Source organism: Felis catus, chromosome B3 (genome assembly GCF_018350175.1).
Source record: "Felis catus isolate Fca126 chromosome B3, F.catus_Fca126_mat1.0, whole genome shotgun sequence".
Lineage (NCBI taxonomy): Eukaryota > Metazoa > Chordata > Mammalia > Carnivora > Felidae > Felis > Felis catus.
This window is the reverse complement of record NC_058373.1, coordinates 43007531-43030345: the sequence shown is the minus strand read 5'-3', so window position 1 is coordinate 43030345 and position 22815 is coordinate 43007531. Positions and strand designations below refer to the sequence as shown.

The 22815-nt window shown below is 40.5% G+C and overlaps 1 long non-coding RNA gene across 2 annotated transcripts in view; it reads right to left on the bottom strand.

Annotated features, from left to right (window-relative positions):
• The window catches only part of LOC123385909, a 55501-nt gene extending 33815 nt beyond the window's left edge, over positions 1 to 21686 (bottom strand). For both annotated transcript variants that reach the window (XR_006599175.1, XR_006599174.1), the window contains exon 1: positions 17943 to 21686. This is a non-coding gene — a long non-coding RNA (uncharacterized LOC123385909). The remainder of the gene's footprint in view (positions 1 to 17942) is intronic.
• Positions 21687 to 22815: the final 1129 nt, after the last annotated feature.

The following is a 22815-nucleotide window of genomic DNA, read 5'->3' as shown; positions in this document are numbered from 1 at the left end:
AGGAAGGCACATGATCTGCAATAGCATTCATGGGGGTTGCTCACAGGCAATACATTTTGAAAATAGACCTCTTTATATGCTACCCTTCAAGTTAACATTTGGTATTGATCAGACTGTCAGATAATAAAAATACTCTATATTTGGAGTGGAATCAAGCTGTTTACCACCTTCTTATTGTTCCCTATTAAAATGTCCTGTTTAGAGGTGCCTGGGAGGCTCAGTCAGTTGAGTGTCCAATTCTTGATTTTGGCTCAGGTCATAATCTCACAGTTTGTGAGACAGAGCCTCATGTCAGGCTCAGCGCTGACAGCATGGAGCCTGCTTGAGATTTTCTCTCTCCGACTCTCTCTCTCTCTTTCTCTGCCTCTCCCCTGCTCACACTGGCCCTCTCTCAAAATAAATACAAAAACTTTAAAAAAGAAATCCTGTTTATTTCTCTAATAATCCTCTTCAAGGAACTCTGCAGTAGTTTGGGCCCATAATTTATGGACCACTGACCTGAAATAACTTGGGTCAGAGAAAATCCATGTGGGCCTGGATATAGGGAAAAGCTTGGGAATTGCTTGGATGAACAGCACTGCTGGGTGTTAGAGGCAGGGAATGAGGTCCCGGGAGCCTGAGTGGAAACAAGAGGAGTACCAACACCAGGGAATCTAAAACTTCAAGTAAGACCCTATCAGCCTAACAGCCCCATCACAAGAGGATTCCTTTATGTCCAGGAATTCTGTCTCGTGGATATTTCTACTGAACGTTTGCCCAACAAAATTTGGCTCAACTATGAAATGGGAACTATGCTGAGTTCTTGGCACACATGAATGAAAAATTACAGACCTGCATTCAATAAGCTCATTCTTACAATATACAATTCGGCAAGTTCTGTGTTCAAGGCATGCATGGGATGCAATGGAGACACACAGAAGGGTGTATTGCCCAAACATAGATTTCAGCGAAGACTTTCCAGAGTGATGGCATGCTTGAATGGAGTCTGGAAGGGTGACTGTGTCGGTCAGGTGAAGAGTAGAGTAAGGGAATTCCTGATATATGTATAGAGCTTTAGCATAACCTATGCTGGAAACCACAGATTCTTCATGCAAACTGAGCAAGTACTGTGAGGTTAGAATGCACGGGGTATTTATGGAAGGGTGACTGTAAATTAGAATAAAAAAATAAACAAGGGCCAGATGTGAATACAGTGTGGTATTAAACCTATATCCAATGAATGGGGAATACTGAACATTTCCAAGCAGGAGAATGCCACGAGGAAGTGTGCCTTTCGGATAGGTCCACTCAGCGGCAGTGGCAGGGGCAGTGCTGTGTCAGAGAGGACTACCAGAGCTATCACAGTAATCCAGGCAAGGGGAGAGAATGGTGTGGACAAATGAGAAACGGTGGGGATGCAGAGCTAAAGTGAGATTCAGGAGTTTTAAAGGAGAAACGATTTGTCTGACTTTGCCACTGCTTGCTTTGGTGAGGTGGGAGAGAAAAATAGATTATAATACAGGTATCATCAGGGTTGGGGACCTCGCTGGCAGGTGGAACCAGTTCCTGAGGTAGAGTACACTGAAGGAGAAGCCATTTGGGACAAGGATTTTTTTACATTCATCCATTTTAGTATGCAGTTCTGAAGATGACAAACATATATAGTCATGTAACTTCCTCCACTGTAAAGACATACAATATGTAAAGACATACAATATTCCTGTCACCTACAAAGTTCTCTTACCTTTCTTTGAAGTCATTCCCTTCCCTTTACCCCAGATTAGCAACCACTCATCTCATTTTTATCCTTTATAGTTTTTTCTTGCCTTTCCAGAATTTCACATAAATTGAATCATATACTACATAGTCTTTTGTGTGGCCTTTCCCCACTTAACATAATGCTTTTCAGATTTATCCATCTCACTTGTATCAGTAGTTTGCTTCTTAACATCACTGAGTCATATGCCATTGTATGTACTAAGTTGTTTATCCATTCACTGGCTGACGGGACACTTGGACAATTTCTAGTTTGTAGCTATTTTATGAATAAAGCTGCTACAAACATTCAAGTGCAAGTATTTATGGGCACAATTTGTTTTCATTTCTCATTTCCCACAAGGAAAGACCAAAGATTTCTCAGTAGTATGGGAAGTATTGATATAGCCTTATAAGAAATTGCTAAACTTTTCCACCACACCTATACCATTTTAATTGTCACCAGCAATGTAAGTGGTATTGTCATTTATCTGCATTTAAGTGATCCCAATAGGTATGAACTGGAGTCTCATTATGGCTTTTGTTTGCATTTGACCAATGAATAATGATGTTGAACAACTTTTCGTGTGCATATAAGACCACATCTTTAGTCAAATGTCTATTCAAATTATTTTTCCATTTTTATTGGGTCATATGTTTTATTAATGAGTTGTGAGAGTTCTTTGTGTATTTTGAATACAAGTCCTTTATCACATAATTTGCAAATATTTTCTCCCAGTCTGTGATTTGTCTTTTCATAATTCTAATGACACTTTCAAAAAGCACTTAATTTTGATGAAGTCCAATATCAAACTTTTTTTATAGTTAGAGCTTTTTGTGTCTTGGCTAAGAAATCATTGCCTTGTCCAAGGTTTCAAAATTTTAAATCCTACGTTCTATTCTAGAAGTTTTAACGATTTAGGTTTTATATTTTAGGTCTATGATCCATTTTGAGTTTATTTCTGTATGTGGTATGAGGTATGGGTTCATTTATTTATCTATGTATACCAAATTTTTCCAGCACCATTTGTTGAGAAGTTAAAAGGCAACTTCTAAGGGGGAACAAGATGAGTTCTTTTTGGTCATGTCGACTTTAAGATGTTCTGGTCTATCTATCCACATGGTGACATGCAGTAGGCAACGAGTCTGAAACTAAGCAAGAGATGGATATGAAGATCTAGGAATCAAGTCTTTCTGGTATTTGAACTTACTGAATTTGGTCAACTCTCCAATTAAAATGGATCTGACCAGCCAAGAGAGAATCTAGAGATGCAGCTCGGAGGAACAGGACACAACTTTTTCTGGCAAAACAGAATCAAGTGAGCTGTAATGATTTGGAATAGGATTTTAGACCCTAAATCCTACTATCCATACCTTCTAGTGAAGAAGAAATGAGAGGCAGGGCAATAGGCTAAGAGGCCATAGCAAAAGACAAGGACAACTGTGAGGTGCTAAATTAGGCCAGTGATGATGTTTAAAAACAAACAAACAAATGGCAAGCTAGTGCACCCAGGTAGCTCAGTAGGTTGAGCATCTCATTTCAGTTCGGATCATGATCTCACTGTTGCTCTGCTATCAGTGCAGAACCCGCTACAGATCCTCTGTCCCTCTCTCTCTGCTCCTCCCCTACTCGTGCTTTCTCTCTCAAAAAATAAACATTTTTTTAAAAGCCTCAGTAATACATATTTCATGGAATGTAACTTTCATGGATACATACAAGGGGATACAGACATACAAGAAAACTTGAAGCCTTCATGAAAAAGAAAAACTGCTAAGCTTATTCTGGTAAATTTCCCTGTAAATAAGTTTTATGTTATTTACAGGCTTAGAGTCTTCACCATAAATGTTTAAACTTGAACTTCTATTCTTTGTGATAGCCTACGGTCCAAATATAAAGTCTGCACAAATCTGTTGCTTCTTACAACAGCTAACACACTTGTGTACTAATGTTCCCAGACCTGTTTTACCTCTCTCCTCCAGTTCAGAATATTTCATCTCCTTACCTACAGGAATTGATTAGAAAGAAAGATGTTGTGGCAAAAAATGTTGAAAGGTCCTGCACTGAGTCAATTCTATCATTTGCTGTGTTACCAAGAGATTGTTTGCTTTGTAAAATGGCGATACTAACATCTACTATTAAGCAAGATAATATATGAATCCTGGATTCCAGTATGTACTCAACAATGTCTTTTGAGCAGAACTGACATAATTAGAAAACCATTACTGTGTCAGAAGCATAAAGTGTGTGGCACACTGACAGCACTGGGAGGAAAAGAAGAGAAAGCCTCCAGGTACCTTGCATTGCCTGCTCCAGATTCACCCTTCCCTCCCCTTTACTCTGCTGTCTGTCCTTGCAGGATGACTTCTATGAATATACTAAAAGTTTCCCTTGACCTGGCTTCTGGAGGGCTCAGAGAGTAAAGAACTTCAGCAAAGGATCAAGGGAGGAGGAATTCAGTAGCTATTTATTCCCTGACCAGCTCCCTCTCAGTGGGGACAGCTTGGGTCGGTGCTGCATTCAGAATACGGCTTCTTAGCTTTTTTACATCCCTTGGTCCTCCTGGGTTATCTGGTGAGGTGTAGGCATCTTTCCAAATTAATAGCTTTAAATGCATAAAACACATAAGACTATACAGGAAGCCAATCATGTTGAAACACAGGTATATGTATTTCATTATATATATATATATATATATATATATATATATATATATATATAGTGAGTTTATGTATACACACATATACAGTTATGTATTTGTAATATGGCAATACAATACATATACTTCTTTCTTATATTAAATAACAAGATAGTATAATATAGGCAAGTTGAAGTTAAACTTATTTTTCAAAAGACAGGTCAATGTAAGGTCTCCCATTGTTAAGCATGTAAAATAACATTAAACCCTGGGGTGATCATTGACTGGCAACATACACACATAAAGTTGGACAACCAAATAATTTTGACTTTTTGTTTCAATGATTCCAAATGTTAAAAATTCTTGTTCACAAAGATGCGATGTTACAAGCAGAACTGAAGTTTCCATAGCTCACTTCATTAGATCAAGATGGGGTTCTCATAAGGAACATCAAACATTTTCAAGGCTGTTTTATTAAACTCCAATCGCAGGGAGTCCTTTGTCCTAAAACCAACATGTTCTTCTTTGGCTCACTCAGTCCACATCTTCAATATAGTTTATATCAGAGAGAGAGAGGGACTGAGTCCGTAATTCAACTTTAGTGCCATCAAGATAGAAATAATTTTTTAAAAAAACTTTTGAAGAGTCCCCAGGTGTTTTCTGTTTTATCTTTTCAGAAACTGACAGAATTTTGTATCTCACCTTCATCTTGGAAAAGCAACTCTTCTAGCAATTGAAAGTTTGTAAGGATGCTGGCCTCTACTTTTTTCTTCCATATCAGTCGCTAAGGCAAGAAAAAAAATTTTTTTTTAATTTTTCAGTAGCATCCATAATGGTAGCTTCAAGTGCCTGAGTTGAAAGATTTATTATCTTATTCATATGGTTTAAAATATCTACAAGGTAGGCCAACTCATGAATAAACTGTTTCTTTCAGAAAGGTTCAAGAGTGGTGGGTTTTCTTTTTCTTTGAGAAAAGGTAAAATTCTGCCCTCAGTTTGTTAGCAGTGGCTAAAAGGTTCTCTGGCCAAAGGACCTTTGTGTGGCAGGGAAGCTCCTCACTCTACTCCTATTTCTTGATGAACCCTTTAAATACTATGATTCAGAGACTGTCTCCTGATAAAGTTGATGACTTTTGGCATTTATCAAATTCTCGAATCGTTGACATAACGGAAACATAATGACAATCCATGTCCGTATGAAAAGGAGTAAGTGACACAAATGTGAGGAGCTCCCAGTTTCACTACAGACCAAAAGCAGATGCATCATCAAGTCTTGTAGAAGCACCATCTGTGCAGAGTCTGAAGCTTTTATTTCTAGGCAGAGTTTTGTTTGAAGAAGAAAAAAAAAAAACTTTTCTTATCATTTCCAAAATACGAAAGGGACTCAACAAAATAAGAATTTTTCAAATGCATCAGCATGCACACAGGGAGCAAAAGCAAGGATCTGGCTACAGTGAAAAATGTTGATCTCAGGGTTGTGAGTTCAAGCCCCACATTGGGCCCGTAGCACACTTAAAAAATATATACATTAAGAAAAATGTCTGTTTACATGCAGCCATACACTGAGGGGGATAGCAAAACTGCCAATTCTAAGTGACAGACTTCAGAATGGATTTTTTTAAATCAACTCTTCTAGATTCGATGTCACCATTTAAGAAGTGTTGCTATCAGCTTTCTCCTTCTGTTCCAGTCCACAGAGCAGCCCATTTTTGTCTAGTGTATATGGCTTTTCTCTCTTCTTTTACTTGGCAAATCCAAATCTGGAAATATCCCATACAGAATTAAAAATTCTCATTGAATCATCCATCCAGTTTTTCAAACCCTTAGAAAACTCTGAAGCCACCAAACTATTTCCCCAACTTTATTAACCAACAGTTGTAGACAGGCAATACTGAAGAGCATCACAGACATCTGGATTACCAAAGTGTACTCTTGCATAAACCTGAATATACGGGATGAGTGAAACCATGTTTCTTCTAGAAACATGTCCAGGAACCACCGTATTTTCAAAGTAGTGATGCAGATAACATTTACAGGTATCTACAAACAACTGTACTGTATTATTAAAGATTGTGTGATTTCCATTCATGAAATGGCTAGCTAGTAGCTAGTACTACGAGCAATAACGCAGGTCATCAATTGCCATTCATAACTGAAATTTTAATTAGTTTAGATGTTTAATTCAGTTAGATGTTTGTGAAAATGGAGATATAAATTTTTTCCCATCCAAGTTCATGAACTTCCTGAAATCTATCCATATGCCAAGGTTAAGAACAAGTAACATGCGGGATGCCTGGGTGGCTCAGTCAGTCAGACATCTGGCTCTTAATTTTGGCTCAGGTCATGATCTCACGAGCCCTGCATCAGCCTCTTCACTGGGCACGGAGCCTGCTTAAGACTCTCTCTCTCCCTCTGTCCCTCTCTCTGGTTCATTCTCTCTCTCTCTAACAAATAAATAAATAAAAGAACAAGTAACATGTAGGAGAAATGTCCCGAAGCTCCCTGTCTCACGGGAAGTAGGTAGGCTGGCTGGTGAAATTAGGTAAGTGAGTACAGAAAGAGAAGTAAGAGAACAAATCTCTCAGAATGGGTAAAGAATGTGAAGACACCTGTCCATTTAAATACCCACTAGAGACATCCACAGTGGAGGCAACTCCCAACAATAAGGTACACAAGATGACCGATCCAGTGGACATCAGGCAGTACCTTTCCCCAGTCATCTGACACCTGCTCAATGGGTACAATGGCGGCTAACCTACAAAGTGGCTATGTCTGCAGGGATAAAGATTATGCACATTTTGAACAGTATGGACTTACTTTCATCAAGGCTGATCTAGTTACCTCCAGTACTGAGTGACCAGCATGCTGGAGACCAATGCTGAGTGGCACCAGACCCTGAGTGGACAAGCCAGATACCTGGTGGCAAATTGCCTACATTAGATCCTTCTGATCATGAAGTGATCCATGCTTTATATTCACAGGATCAGACACATGTTTCAGGTATATGTTTGCCATTCTTCCCCAAACTCTGTCTGCTAAAGCCACTATTGAGAGACTTACAGAATACCTTATCCAAGACTACGATACCTCATACAATGCTCCTTCCAACCAGGGGACACATTTAATAACAAAGGAGAGTCAGGATGCATTCACACTGAGGAATGAATTGTACCTACACTCAGATGCAGCTAGCTTGATGAAACAGTAGGAAAGCTTAAGGGTTTAGTTAAGGTCGAACTGGAGAATCACCTCATGAGGTTAGGCTACTTTTCCTGCTAGATGCAAAACACCCATTAAACCAGCAGCCTCTATATGGTTTCATCTTTCCCAGTCAGGATGCTGGGTTCAAGAAACTAACAGAAGTATAAGTAGTTCCTTCAATTATTATTCCCAATAACTCACTTAGGGAATTTTTGCTTTCCATTCCCATAGCTTTGGGCTCAATGGGTTTTTAAGTGATGGTTCCAATAACTGAAAGCTGAGATGACCCCTAACCTTTCTGGGCTTCTCATACCACTAAACAATAAGGAATTTAAAGGAGTTATTCCAATGGCTGATATAAATGTGCATGATCCCAATTGCTGGGTAGAAAATGAACTGCTGATACTCAATAAAAACAAGTTAGGTTTGAAATCCAAAATAATTACTAGAATTCCTTGCAGTACTCCCTTGCCCAGTGGCCTTGATCAATGGGACACAATAAAACCAAGACCGTCAAGACTTCTGAGCTTATAGGAATAAACATTTCAGAATCCTCAGCAATAAAGAGAAAGAATCTCACCCAACCTATGGGTCTGGCAAAGGAAAGGAGAACGTGGAATTGGTGATAAGAGAAAACAGCTGGGATTATCAACATGCGCTGCAAGATTAGCTACAGAATTAGGGACTATAATAACTATGTTTTATGTTTCTTAATTATTTATTTTCTCTCCAATTACACTAACATCAGTACTGGTTAGTGGGCTAGGTTTCCCATATAAGTAAAATTGAATTGTTGGAATTTTTTCATTTGCTGTTTGGAGAATATGAACTTTTCACCCAAAGAACAACAATGGAGTCTACAGGACAAAAGGGATGGACTGAGCTGAATATTTTCTATTTCTCCTTCAGATCCACTCTCCTTCCTTCTCTCCCTGCCCTATCTTTGCCCAGAGGTTGATCCATTTGGATCTCAACAAATTCTCGTTGAGCAGCTAAAGGGGAGCTCCAATAGGAGATCAGAGGAAGACAAGAGAGGGCACCCAGAATATTTATTTGATCAGCTGGGCCTGATTTTTGTCAAGATGGCCTTTGAAGTGCAATTCTGTCCTTCTGAGTTTGGATTCTGGTCATTTCTCTCTTTTCCCATCCCTTTGGATTTAGGGACACTGATAGGTCTAAACCTTGTCCATTCTTCTATGAATAGTATCTCTATTTTTTCTATTGGTAACTTTATTAAACACTCCTGGAATCACCCTAATGTGAGTACACTGTTTCCTTTTGGAGTTTTTTCTTATACAGAGATTCCCTGAGGGGATAAATGTCAAGTTGGATCTTGCAGGATGTATGGAAGATTCCCAAGGCAAAGTGCATATGACAGAGAAAAGCATCTATTTCATCAACAGTTCAGGACCTAGAGGACTGACAGCCTAATATGTTCTAGAAACCACAAAGTTTGCTGTAGCATGATCTTGGCAGAAATGTGATGGAAAATAAATCTGGAAAATGCCCAGATCACTAAGATCCTCTTAAAAAGGAGACAGGAGGCCCAAAATCGATCACTTGTGCTAAGCCCACATCACCTGAGACTTAGTGCCTAACCTAACTGTGGTTTCAGCCTCTCCCAGGAATGGAATCTTAACCAGTCAGTCTGGATTCCTGGTCAACATTAGTGAGGTAATCCACTCAACACACCCTTGCAGTCCCCTAAAGGTAGGTGACCTTGCCTGAAACAATCCACTCTTTGCTGGAGTAACTTCCTTGCCCTGCCTCCTCCTGCTTAAAAAGTCATTCACTTTGTACAGCTCCTCAGAGCTCTTTCCTATCTGCTAGATGGTACCCAATCATGATCAAGGCATCATTCTTTACACTTACTCAGGTGAATTTTTGTTTTTTTTAACAAGCCTTAGTACCAAAGTATGGGATATCACCCTAGGAGTGGCAAGAAACAGAATCCAAAGCTGTTTACTGATTTTTGTCACTAGAATTTATTACCTTTCCCTTCTGAAAAATATTGCCTTATTGGAAATAAATCCACATAATGATTTTTGCCTCCACTGGGTGAAAAAACAGTCACTTTAAAAAGGGCAATGACATCCTCTCTACATTTGGCTCAGAAATAACTCTCATCTTGTCAGATGCCAACATGGTACAGGGAATCACCTCAGCCCACTCCATTCTGCACCAAAAGAACAATTTCCTCTCTTTCATTTTCCTTTCTCCACTGAGCAGTTGAGCAGGCCCCTGAGAGAATCCCAACTCTCTCAATTTGGCAGGGTCTATGGACGTGTGTAGAATAGCATTTTTGCTTTGTTTAGAAACATCTGTGGGAAATCATGGGCATCAAGATGGCATATATGGCAAGAGCTGGGGCTTCTGATACAAAGCCCTTTCTTTGAGCTGAGTGGCAGCCCCTCTAATCCTCAGGGTTTCTCTGGTAGATTGTTGACTATCTCTAATACCAGCTTGCTTCAAAGCACTTAGCTGGCTTTTACGCACTTCCTGGGCTGATGTGTCTTAAGTTCCCATTGTTCTTTCCATGCCAAGCATTTCTGGACCTTTGAATGTCACCAATATCCTTCAAAGTATAAGGACTGTTTAGGAGGCAGACTGTCCAAAATTGAATTAACTGAATAATCCTCTCCCTGGGTAAAATATTATTGTTTTTTGCAAATACATAAATGACTGTCTGCATTCCATTACCATAGGCAAATCTACAGAATCCAAACCCTCCATATCACTCATGTTACTAATCAGCACGATCATTCTCTTTGAGATACTATGCCACAGGATTGGTGGGGCTTTCAGAGACATGGGAAGCCAAGGCTCTAATCTCTAATGCATCTTTAGCCTCCTCTGCTGCAGAGTGGGCTTCAGCACATTAACAGCCCTGCTTCTCAGCTGTCCAAGGACTTGATTTAATTACATTGCAAGTCTCTGTCTTCATTGGAAGTCTCCACACATGCTGTTTGCTCCATTATTATGGATTGCATTTCCTCTCTGCTGCAATGTCTCATTCTGCCCTTCCGTGGGCTTTAGTGGCTAATAGACATTTGCATTAATTTTCATTTCTCCTGGTGCTTAATAAATATCCTCTTAGGCACACATCCTGGAAGTAGAAAAACCATTTAGCTCAACCAAAAAGTTGAACTCCAGACCCTTCCTAGAACCAAAACTTGTCTTTCTATTGATATTGTCCACCCTACTTCTCATCGCATTTAAGGGATGACTCCAAGACCCAGCAGAGACCTTGCCCTTCTCTAGATTGCGTATACATATCTGAGGTTTTCTAGTAGCCATACCCTAGTGCATATTATAAAAGTCCCACATACAGACATATACAGACATGTGCATGCACATCCTTCATTAATAAAGTACATCACTACATCCAGTGACCCAGGAATGGTTAAGTAAACGGTAACAGTCATTCAACAGAAGAAGGTACTGTCACTAATATGATGTATGTAAAGACCAGATAAAAAATTGTGAGAAAATATTTACACTGTACTGTTGGGAAGAAATAAATGGTAAATATAGCATTAGTACCATTATGTTTTAAAATATACATATTTACATCCCTATGCATAAGAAAAAGATAGGAAGCAGATATATCAAAATATTCATAATGGTCATGGTTAGGGTTGGAATGTCTTGGAAAAAATTTCTTTGATTTCAAAGAGAGAATATTCATTTTTTTAGGACAGAAAATAACATAAAAATAAAAGAAAAAGCACATACATTTTCTCCTCATTGGAGATCCCAAATAACCAAGCTCAAATGAGGATAAAACACAGAAAAGAGATGTAAATTGGAACTGGATAGACAGACAGGAAATTTAGGAGCAGAGTCTTAGGTCAGCAGGATTCCAAGAACTTTATTCAACCATTGGGTCTTTTTTGCAGACCCACTATGACTGTGTTACAATTACGGGTGTAGGGAGCAGGAAGGTTGCTGACCTCACCATTATGTAGAAGAGAATGGTGGCAAGCCTGTGGAGAGCAGTCACTTGCACAGGCCAGGAGGGATGGACAGAATGGGATCAGAAACCAGTCTGTATAACAGACATCCCCTCTCTGCTTGACTCTTGAGATTAAGAATACAAATTTAAGCACAAAAATGAACATTTATATAAAATAAATCACCATAAATTACAAAGATAAGAAGTTGACAAATCTAATAATGTTTTTCTTACTTAACTGTTCTATATACCTCTATAAAATTGTTTTTTCCTACATGTTTCACAGCATACCCTGTCATTCCACTTCATGTAGCAATTATTTTATAATATTTCCTATCTAAAAATTAGAAAGATAATTCAGTCTTTGCTCTGGGTGGTTAATTGAAAACTTTTTTTTTTTTAATTTTGAGATAATTGTAGATGCACAGAAGTGTTGCAAAAAGTAGTATAGAGTCCATCCAGCTTCCCCTAATATTAACATTTTATGTAGCTATAGCACAATCATATGTGAAAAATTAACATTGACACAATCCTATGAACAAAACTACAGACTTCACTTGGATTTCACTAGTTTTTCCATTTAAGTCCTTAAATTCAATCCACACTGCATTTAGTTTTGTGTCCCCTTAGCCTCTTCCAGTCTGTGTAAGTCCCTTAGTCTCTCCTTGTCCTTCCTAATCTTGACCTTCTTCAAGAACGTTGGTCAGGTGTCTTGGAGAAGGTCCCTCAATTTGAATTTTCTGGTATTTTCTCATGATTAAACTGAGCTTATACATTACTGGAAAGAATTCCACAGTAGGGGGAGGCGCCTGGGTGGCTCAGTTGGTTAAGCATCCAACCCTTGATTTTGCCTCAGGTCATGATTTCATGGTTTGTGAGTTCGAGCCCCACATCGGGCTCTGCACTGACAATGTGGAGCCTGGTTGGGATTCTCTCTCTCTCCCTCTCTCTCGGCATGCTCTCTCTCTCTCAAAATAAGTTTGTGTTTTAAGTTAAAAAAAAAAAAAAAAGAAATCCACAGAGAGGTGTGCCCCAGTGCATCAGGTCAGGTGAACGTGATGGTGCAGGCTTTTTACTGCTGGAATTAACCCTGATCACTTGATACAGGTGGCATGTGCCAGGTGTCTCCACTGGAAAGTTACTGTTTCTCTTTTTGTATTTAGCAAATATTTAGAATGAGATATTTTAAGATTATGCAAAAATCCTGGTTCTCCTTAAACTTTCATCTTCTAATTTTATGATCCATTAGTGGAGCTTGCTTACAGCGATTATTATTGTGGTAACACCATGATTTCAAGGGTAATTTTCTACCTCTCACATACCTTCTACATTTATTAAGTGGAATTCTTTCACATGTTCCTTCTACCACATTTGTTCATTTGTCAGCTATTTTTCACCTGGCTGTAGACTCATGGCTACTTCTTTTATTCTTTGAGTTATAATCCAATACTATCCTAATTGACGTTGTTGCTCAAATTCTTCTACATTTAACCATTAAGAGTTATTTCAGATTGATTCCTGTGCCCTTCAACATGCCCCCCTCCTTTTTAAGAAGTTCCTTACTTTCTTGCACCACAAGATCCTCCAGGATCATCTTGTCTTTTCTCTACATCAGCCCTGGAATTGGCTACTTATCCTTTTAATGGAGAGCAGTATTTAGAAAGCAAGATATGAGTATTAGGTATGCTGGTTGCCCCTGAGTTTCATTGCGTCTCAGCACTCTCATGGGCAGAAGAAGAATGGTTTTGCATGTACATTAGCCCATGTATGCACACACATCCATATTTATTTTTGTATCTATCTGTATGTGTTACATACACTAAGAGCTCCTATTCATTCTCTGAGTCCAGTCCAGCACCACAAGACTCCTTCTACACTTTGCTCTTTCCTTAGTTGTAACTTGTTTCTCTCACAGTAAGAAACCTGCTCTCATTTATCTACAATACATTTTCTTACTTGCTCAAGTCTAATATACACAGAAAGCAGTTTCAGAATTGCTAACCCATATCTCTGGAGGAAAAGTGTGTGTGCACTACTTTTTATCTCTACCCTTAACTGTATAACGTCAAAATACAAATTTCCAAAAGTACCTAAGTCAGATCCTCTCTTCTCCACCTTTTCAGTGTCACCTCAGTGGTTCTCAGAAAGAGCTATTGTGCCCCCAGGGCACATGTGGCAAATCTGCAAACTTAGGTTGTCACAACTGGGGAGGCAGTACTGACACACTGTGAATAGGGGCCAATGATGCTGCTAAACATACCACAATGCCCAGACTAGCTACAGATAAGAAGTACCTGGCCCTAAACGTCCGTGAATTCCTAAATGTATCTCTTTCTTATATAGATTTTCTCCTTTTAATAGAACCTGAACTGTTTATTGCACTTCTGACATCAGGAAGTGAAGAATCTGTATTGATTTCATCATGCATCTTTTCACTTTCATTTCAGAGTCTATTAATCTTCATCTGAATTTTCTCATAGTTCTTCAATAAGTGAAGATGACAAAAAGAGGTATTCCTCACATAGGTCCAAATCAGGAATCTGTCAATTCTTACTTATTTTATGCATATGTTCCCAATGATCTTTGCAAACTGCAGTCAAACGGGCATTATTTCCAACAACTTTCCTTTAGCAGAATCCCAAAAATGTCCGTGGTCACTCCACCCCGCCTGAACACAAAGAGAAGTGTGATGGAGAAGCAGCTAAATGGAAAGAAGCTGTGGTCTTAGCTGATTGTTGTCAAAATATCTTACTTTTGCAGACTTCACAAAAACATGTGAAGGCATTGCTTGGGCTTCTTTTATGATCTTGGATGAAATTTGAGATGAAGGACCCTAAAACCTCGAACTCTTCAAACAGTTATTTTCTGCTCAGAGGCCAAAAGTGACTGCACAAAATCCAAGCCCTCGAGAACCTTGTGATTTAGCAAAGAAGGGTGATCTGTGTTCAGAGGTGTCTCAGGACCCAGTAACAACCAGAGATGTAGACCAAATCTCCTACAGCCCTGCTAACGCCCACCAGGAAACTAAACACCCAGGAAGTCTTTGTTTCTGAGTAGCCACCCCTCTTCATCATCTGTCAGCCTCCTGACATTGACCCCTGGAGGCCAAGGCAAGGCTTGGCCCTTTCATTTTTACACAGGGGTAGGGAGTAGAGTAAGAGCTTGAAAAAGGAGAAAGCACATCAAAAATATCATCATCCTAAATACTGTGATTTGAAGTCATTTTTCACTGCCAAGAAAGAAAAAAAATAGTAGTCAAGCCTCTGAAGGCAATGTTTACTCTTCACGGGAGAGGACATATGGGAGAGCTTCTGACAAGACTGTCAAAAGTGTGTTCAGCAATTTAACTAGTAATAATAGTGAAAAACAACAAATAACGCTTTGAATTAATCCAGCATCTTTCATCTCCATATATCAAAGAGTGTTGCCAATGTCCCTGATAACAACATATCTGTGAAACACAGAGGTGGCAGGCAACCGTCATTCTTCAGTGACAGATGAAAGAACAGAGAAGCTAAGAAACTCTCCCCTAGTGATTCAGCCAAGGACCTGCGAGGGCAGATCAGCCTCTCTCCACATCAGCACCTTCCAGGGGCTGTTGGAGCACATACTCTAAGGGAATTGGGCTTAAGGACTGCCTGAATGTGAACAACACAGGGATAGAGACTCTGCTCTCCCAAAATGTGGTGACGAAATGCACCCACCAAGAGATTCCTGCATCTATGCAGGTGAATCAGCAGGATGCTTTTTAAAGGTCAGCTGCCAGACCCTACTGGATATGCTCTAGGGAAAGTACCACCTACTTTGGGGAGTTCATAATACATGGGGTGGAAAAAAGGAAAAATACACACATCCCCTCCAACCACAGGAAGATGCCTACAGGTTTCCCAAGTGCAAAAGCATAGGCCTCTATGCCTTTGTCCCTCTGTTCTCTGTGCTGTTCCCTCTTCGGTGCTTGTCCCCCTTCATGACCCTACGGAAGTATCACCTACTGTGTTAAGTCTCACACACACACACATACCTTTCCTTCCTTTTTATACTTTCCAGGCTCTATATAGATTTCTGTCTCAGGCCTTGTAGCTTCATTGCATATACTTGTTTACACATCTGTCTTAGCTACCAAACTCTCAGCTGTTTTGTCAGGGGGAATGTATTATAGTTTTCTCTGTTTGTCCAAAGCTCAGCACAGTGTCAAGCTCATACCAGATGTTCAGCAAGTGTTTCCAGAAAGAGGGAGGTATGGAGGGAGGGAGGGAGAGAGGGAGGGAGAGAGGGAGGGAGGGAAGGAGTCAGAGAAGGAGGGAAAGAGGGAGAAGAACCGGTATCTACTGCACAGCTACCATCTGTATACCAGGCACTGTGCTAGGGCATCATATTCCTGTTCAGCATTTAGCAAGTGTTTCTCATCTGAGGGCTCATGTCTTTTTTCAAGTTCAGAATCTTTTCATATTTATCTTTTTGAAAACTGCTTTCTCCAATTCCTTCAATTATCTGCTTCTAGAAGCCCAAGTGTTGAAGAATCTCAGTCCTCCATGTCCCTTCAGTTTTCTTTTCTGTTTTCTATCTCTTTATCTCTGCAACATATGGGATGAACTCCCCAGTGTTATATCCCAAATCACTGGTACTCTCTTGCACACACTGAGTCCAGAATTGATCTTGTCTCCTGAATGCATTTTTATTCTAGTTACTTGATTTTTCATTTCCAGAGTCTAATTAGTTCATCTTCATACACACCTGTTCTTCATTTCTACCTGCCTGATTCTGTTTCATAACATCTTGCTCTTTTTACATAGTATTCCTTTCTTTATACCATCTTTGATAATCTCAAACATACTCGTTTTAAAGTCATTTTCAGATTACTCTATTATACTTTCAATGGAAGTGAATTCTACTGATTGTTGAGCTGACTGGTGGTATTTCTCAGTATTAGTTTTTTTCATGTGCTTTGCAACTTTGGTTAGCAAATTCCCTCTCTCTCCTCTTACCCCTCCCTGTCTGGGAGTTGTTCAGTTTCCTTCCTAAAGACTCCTAGCCTAGACTCAGATCTGATCATGGCGACTCAGGTTTCTTATTTTGAGGTGATCTTGGGGGATATCACAGATCTCATCACTGGGTCAACAGTGGATAGATGAGGTCCTATGGTATAGCTTCCTCTGCTCCTTCCCTTCACCTGGGAATTCAGCTCTAGAATATGCTGCATCTCCAAGCAGTAACTGAAAAGCTGACAGTAAGCCCTTCAGTTTCACCCAGTGAGCTAGGATCCAGTCCCCAATTATAAGCCCAGAACGTCTGGTCCTTATCATCTCATGGCCGCCATATTCGAAGCCCTATCTGCCCATTCCCAAGTCCAAGAGCCCAGCAAGTCTTTAACCTCAATTGCCATCTTCAACTGTGCTGTTTCTTGTTGAATTTTTTAAATATTTCATCCAATATTGCAATGTATTTCAAATCAAGGGACTTTCAAAGCATGAACAAATCTTGACCTAAAGTCCCAGTCTGGGCATTTTCACAACATCAGTCTGCAAACAATGATCCCCAAATGCCCAGAGCGTACCCTGTTACCTGAAGACTCAGAACTCCAGGCCTTGGTCCTGGGCCAGTGATAGGCAGGCCTGGGAACACGCATAGCCCTGCCTGTGAGCCAGCAGTGTCTGCAGATAGTCTCTAGCTCGCATGCCCGTGCAGTGCAGGGTGGAGCAAGCTCCAGAGTTCTCACAAGGGGACTAAGCTGCAGTTCCCTGTAAAGCAAGCACCTGCCATTTGAGCTCACACTGCCCAAGTCTGCCTAGAAGACTCACCCTTTGGAACCTATTAACCTAGCCTTGTCTGGATTTATGTTTCAGAGCCTCACTAAAAACCAAACAAACAAATAAACCCGACTCCCACCTAATACTATCACTTCAGTCCCAAAGTATTCTCGGATCTCTCAGATGAAACCCACCCACATTAAACTTCTAATATTCTCAGATCTGGTTCAGACTCCAGGTGCCTCTTAAGCACACACCACACTACTCCTGGCCTGGTCCCAGCTCCTAAGACATGAGCTCCTAAGACACAGCAAAAGCTCTCACCCCCACTAAGCATTGTGCTCCCCAATCACACTGTGTGTGTGTATGTTTCTGACGGGGGTTCCCATGTGTCCAGGCAATGCTTCAACATCAGCTGGGTGTCCTACAATCCAACTCAGTGCTGACACTACCTATCTGGAGATAACATCAGATTCCACCAATTAAGGGCTCAGCCCCACAAGACTGAGCCCACACCCCAACTTCATATACCAACCACCAACCCAGACTGTCTTTTGTACTTCTAACAAACTGGCTACATATCAGAGGTTTCAGTGACCCCCCCCCTCCTCCTTGGGTGTGATTCATTTGGTAGAGCAGCTCACATAACTCAGAGAACCATTTTACTTACTAGATTACTGGTTTACTAGAAAAGGATCTAACTCGGAACAGCCAGATGGAAGAGACGCACAGAGCAGTGTATGGGGAGCCTCTCCAGGTGTGCAGCTCTTACTCAGTCCCCATGCGCTCACCAGCCCAGAAGCTCTCCAAACTCTGTCCTCTGGGGTTTTGAGGGAGGCCTCCTTACACAGGGCTGGCTGATTAAATCATTGGCCTACGGCTACTGAACTCAATCTCCAGCCTCCTGGCCCTAACCAGAGGTGGAGGATGGAACTGAAAGTTCCAACCCTCTAATCACATGGTTGGTTTCCGTGGCAACGAAGCCCCTTTCATAGGTGCTTTCCAGAAGTCATCTCATTGACATAACAAAAGACAACTTTATGGTTCTTACTTTGGAAACCGCAAGGATTTTAGATCTATGCCAGGAAAGGGGACAAAGACTAAATATATATTTCTTATTATAAATCAAAATATCATACCCACACACCCAAGACTGAACAAGAGTCATGGCATTCATGCATATTCTCATGTAATTCTGTCACAGTTTGTAAAAAATATTGTTACCATTTTTATCTACCCTAACTGTAATAGTAATATTTATTGTCTGCTCACAATGTTGCCAGGATCTGTGCTAAGTACCTTCCCTGCCATACCCGAACTAATACTTCACAACAACTCTATCAAGTGGCTACTACTATCGTCTCCCCCTTTTATAGATATAGAAGTTGAGGCTCAGGTTAATTGACATCTCTAGGACCTGACAGATACTAAGTGCTAGAACCACGTTTTAAGCCCAGGTTCATCTCAGCTTAATGCCCATGCCCTTAGCTGAATGCTACAGTGCCAAATCCATCTTAACACTGATCTCACCCAACTTCTTTGCAGCATGTACCAATACCACGGGTTCTTTCCTTCCGGGAAGTGCCTCCTCTTCAGGCTTCCCAGAAACTGACCTGGAGGGAATTTCCTCTACCCTCTCTCTCTCACAGGTGCTCCTTGTTCCACATGTGGTGCTCTCCAAACCCCCAGCTTCTTACATGTACCACAGACTCTTCCATTTCAACATTTCAGTGTGTTCCATTGTGAACTCATTACTTACACACGCTGTCTCAGTTCCTGGCAACACCATCCAGCCAGGCTCCCAAACCAGAAGCCAGAGTAAGCTCTCCCATCCCCTCAGCCCATCAACAGACAAGGGCAGCAGATTCCCTCTTCTGAGCACTCTGATGCTGTCCCACCTATACATCCCCATCACCCAAAGGCCTCTTCCAAGCCACACCCACTTTTCATCCTCATCAGTCATCTCTACCATCCACGCCCAAAGCCCTAAAGCCCTAGTCATCTCAATCGGCTGCCGCTTCCCACATGTCAAGCTCTTTAGGGACATCAGATCTTTGCCCCAGCTGTCCCCTCCTCCTAGGGCATGGTCATCCTTTGTCCACCCACTTTCTGTCCAAACATCTCCAGCTCTGTGAAGCCATCCACAAAGCCTTTCTCCTGGGTTCTGAGAAAAGACAAGGTGCTTACTTCTCAGCTCACCCTGGACTCAACATCAGGACCTAGTACAACTTTTTATCTCAGTATCCTGCTCCAATACCATATTCTAGGCATCATGAACTCTCCCAGGGGCAAGTGAACACATGGAGTCCTTTCTGCCTTTGTGTCTCCAGACCCAGCCCAGCTTCTAGCTTTCATCAGATATTAAGGTAATTAACTGGCAATTGGCAACAGATACAAAAAAGCAGTTTCTCACCCCAACAGGGATGTGTAATGTTCAACTCTGTTTTTCCAAGGGATGTGATCAGAAGCCTGTGCACACCTAAGAGACATTTTGACAGAGGCGTCAACATATGAAGTCAGCAAGGAAGCTTAAATGAAAGAATTAAGAGAAACAGATTTCAGCCATAGCTCTATGCAGAAGGCTACAATGCTAAAATCTGCATTTAATAGGGACCACATGGCATAAACGTGCCATCATGACTTACAGTGACACAGAATGAAGTCAGTGGTGAATCTCTAGGTCTCTCAGGGACCTCACCCACCCTCACACGCCCACAGGGAGCCAGTTCCAAATTTTTGACTTATCAGCCCCTAACAAACTGTTGAACTCTATCTCCTACTAGTTACCAGTCTATTCCTTGCCAGTTCAAATCCAAGTGGTGAAATACTTCAGCTGGAAAGGGTAATCAAAACACAAGTACAAATCGCTAATAAATACATGAAAAAAATCAACTCCAGCAGTAATGCAAGAAGTACAAATCAAGACATGATACTATATTCCATCTGTCCAATTGGCAAAATTAAAAGCAACTCCTCCCTACTGGAGAGGGTGCTGGCTGCCTGCCAGCTGTGCCAGACGTGTGCGATGAAGTGAGCAGAAGAAGAAGGCAGAAGAAATCTCTATGGCCTTCAGTGGTCTTCAAGAGTCAACTCACCTCTGTCCTTCAGCATTTCACTGTTAGCAGAGTCTCCTCGCGCATGAGGCAGGGAGCATGTGCTTGGGGAGGATTGGGGGAAGAGTGCAGGAAAATGACCCCTCAACACACACATACACAGTGTCTAAACATAAACGCAGCCATGCTTTATCCAGCCTTGTCACAATGATATTTCAAGGAAGACATGGCTGGAACCTGCTGCTATTGGCTTACAATTTAGAAGTCGAGTCAAGATACCCAAATCTGTAGAAAACTGGCAAACAGAATCAGATGTTGTTGGAGAAGAAAAAATGTCAGGTGTGTTCAGAAAAGAGAAGATTACTTCCAACTGGGCTATCGGGATGGGTACAATTTTGGCAAAGATATAAGGAAAAAAATGATTCTAGGGGCAGGGGAAAGATTAAGGTCGCAGATGATGACATTTAAATGTGTTAATTTATTCACTGAGGTCCTTTCCAGCCTTTACATTTTTCTAACCTGGTGCTTTCCCTCCTGTTAGCTGGGTGAGTTCCAGTGGCCCCAGGAAATGGATGGACACTTCAGTTACGTGCCAAGCACTGGCCTTACACCCCGCATAGGTGAACTCATTTAATCCTCAAAACACTTTAGAATGAACATCCTTGGGTCTGTTTTACAGGTGAGGAATCTGAGGCCCAAAGAAGAAGACTTAATTTGCCCAAGCTCACAAACCAAGTCAGAGCGAGAAATCAGACATGAACTGACGCCTGCCTGACGGACACTCATCCATAACCTCTTCTATACCACATTGCCTCACTTTGAGATCACTTCTTTCATTCAAAGTAAAACCCCCAAATTGATCTACACATTCAATGAAATCTATATCAAAACCCCAGAAGGCCTCTGATGAAATTGACAAGCTGATCTTAAAATTCATATAATAATTCAAGGGACCCAGAAAAGCCAAAATAATCCTTAAAAAGAATAAAGTTAAAGGACTCATACTACAACTTCGAAAGTTACTACATCGCTACAGTAATCAAAACTGTGTGGCATAAAATGCTGGCATAAAGACACGCACATAGATCAATGGAATACACCTGAGAGTCCTGAAATAAATCCGTACCTTTAATGGCAACTGATTTTTGACAAGAGTGTCAAGAAAATTCAATAGACTGGGAAAAAACAGTCTCTTCAACAAATGGTGCTGGGACAATGGGATACTCACATACAAAGAATGAAATTAGAACCTTATGCCATATATAAAAATTAACTCAAAACATATCAGAGACCCAAATGTAAGAGCCAAAACTATAAAACTCTTAGAAGAGAGGCACCTGGGTGGCTCAGTCGGTTAAGTGTCCAACTCTTCATTTTGGCTCAGGTCATGATCTCACAGTTTGTGAGATCAAGTCCTGCATCAGGCTCCGCACTGCCCCCCCTCTGCCCCTGCCCCACTTGCTCTCTCTCCTGCACACATGCACTCTATTTCTCTCTCTCAAAATAAGTAAGTATAAAAATAAATAGATAAAACTCTAAGAAAAAAGAAACATAGGGGTGAATCGCTGTGACCCTGGATTAGGCCATAGTTTCTTAGTACCTAAAGAACAAGCAACTACAAAAAAACAGATAAATTAAGATTTTGTAAAAATAAAAAGTCTTTGTGCTTCAAAAGACATTGTCAAGAAAGTGAAAAGACAACTCACAGAATTTGAGAAATTATTTGCAAACCACGTATCTAATAAAGGTGTCATCACCAGAATATATAAAGAACTCTTATAATTCAACAAAGAAAGACAAAAAACCCAATTTGAAAATGGACAATGGCTTTGAACAGACATTTCTCCAAAGAACATATACAAATGGCCAATGTGCACATCAAAAGGTATTCAACATTATGAGTCATTAGGGAAATGCAAGTTGAAACCACAATGAGACACTACTCCATACCCACCAGGATGGCTAAAATAAAAAACAGTAATAATAATAACAATAAGTACTAAAGAAGATAGGGAGAAACTGGAATGCTCAGACAATGCCAGCAGAAATGTAAGTGGTGGAGCTGCTTTGGAAAACAGTTCCTCAAAAATTTAAATACATAGTTTCCATGTGACCCAGCAATTCCACTCTCAGGTCCATATACCCAAGACAATTGAAACCTGTGTTCACATAAAAATTTGCAAATGAATGCTCACAGAAACATTATTCATAATAGCCAGATCATAGAAACAGTGCAAAAGTCCATTAAAACTAACATGGATAAACAAAATGTTATAATGGAGTATCATTCAGCCATAAAAAGGAATGAAATACCAACTCATGCTATAACATGGATGAGCCCTAGAAATATGATTTCAAGAAAGAAAAGCCAGTCACAAAAGATCACATATTGTATGATTCCACTTTCATGAAATTTCCCAGAAGAGACAATTTTATAGATAGAAAGCAGGAGTGGGAATGAATGGAGAAAATGGAGAACGGCTACTAATG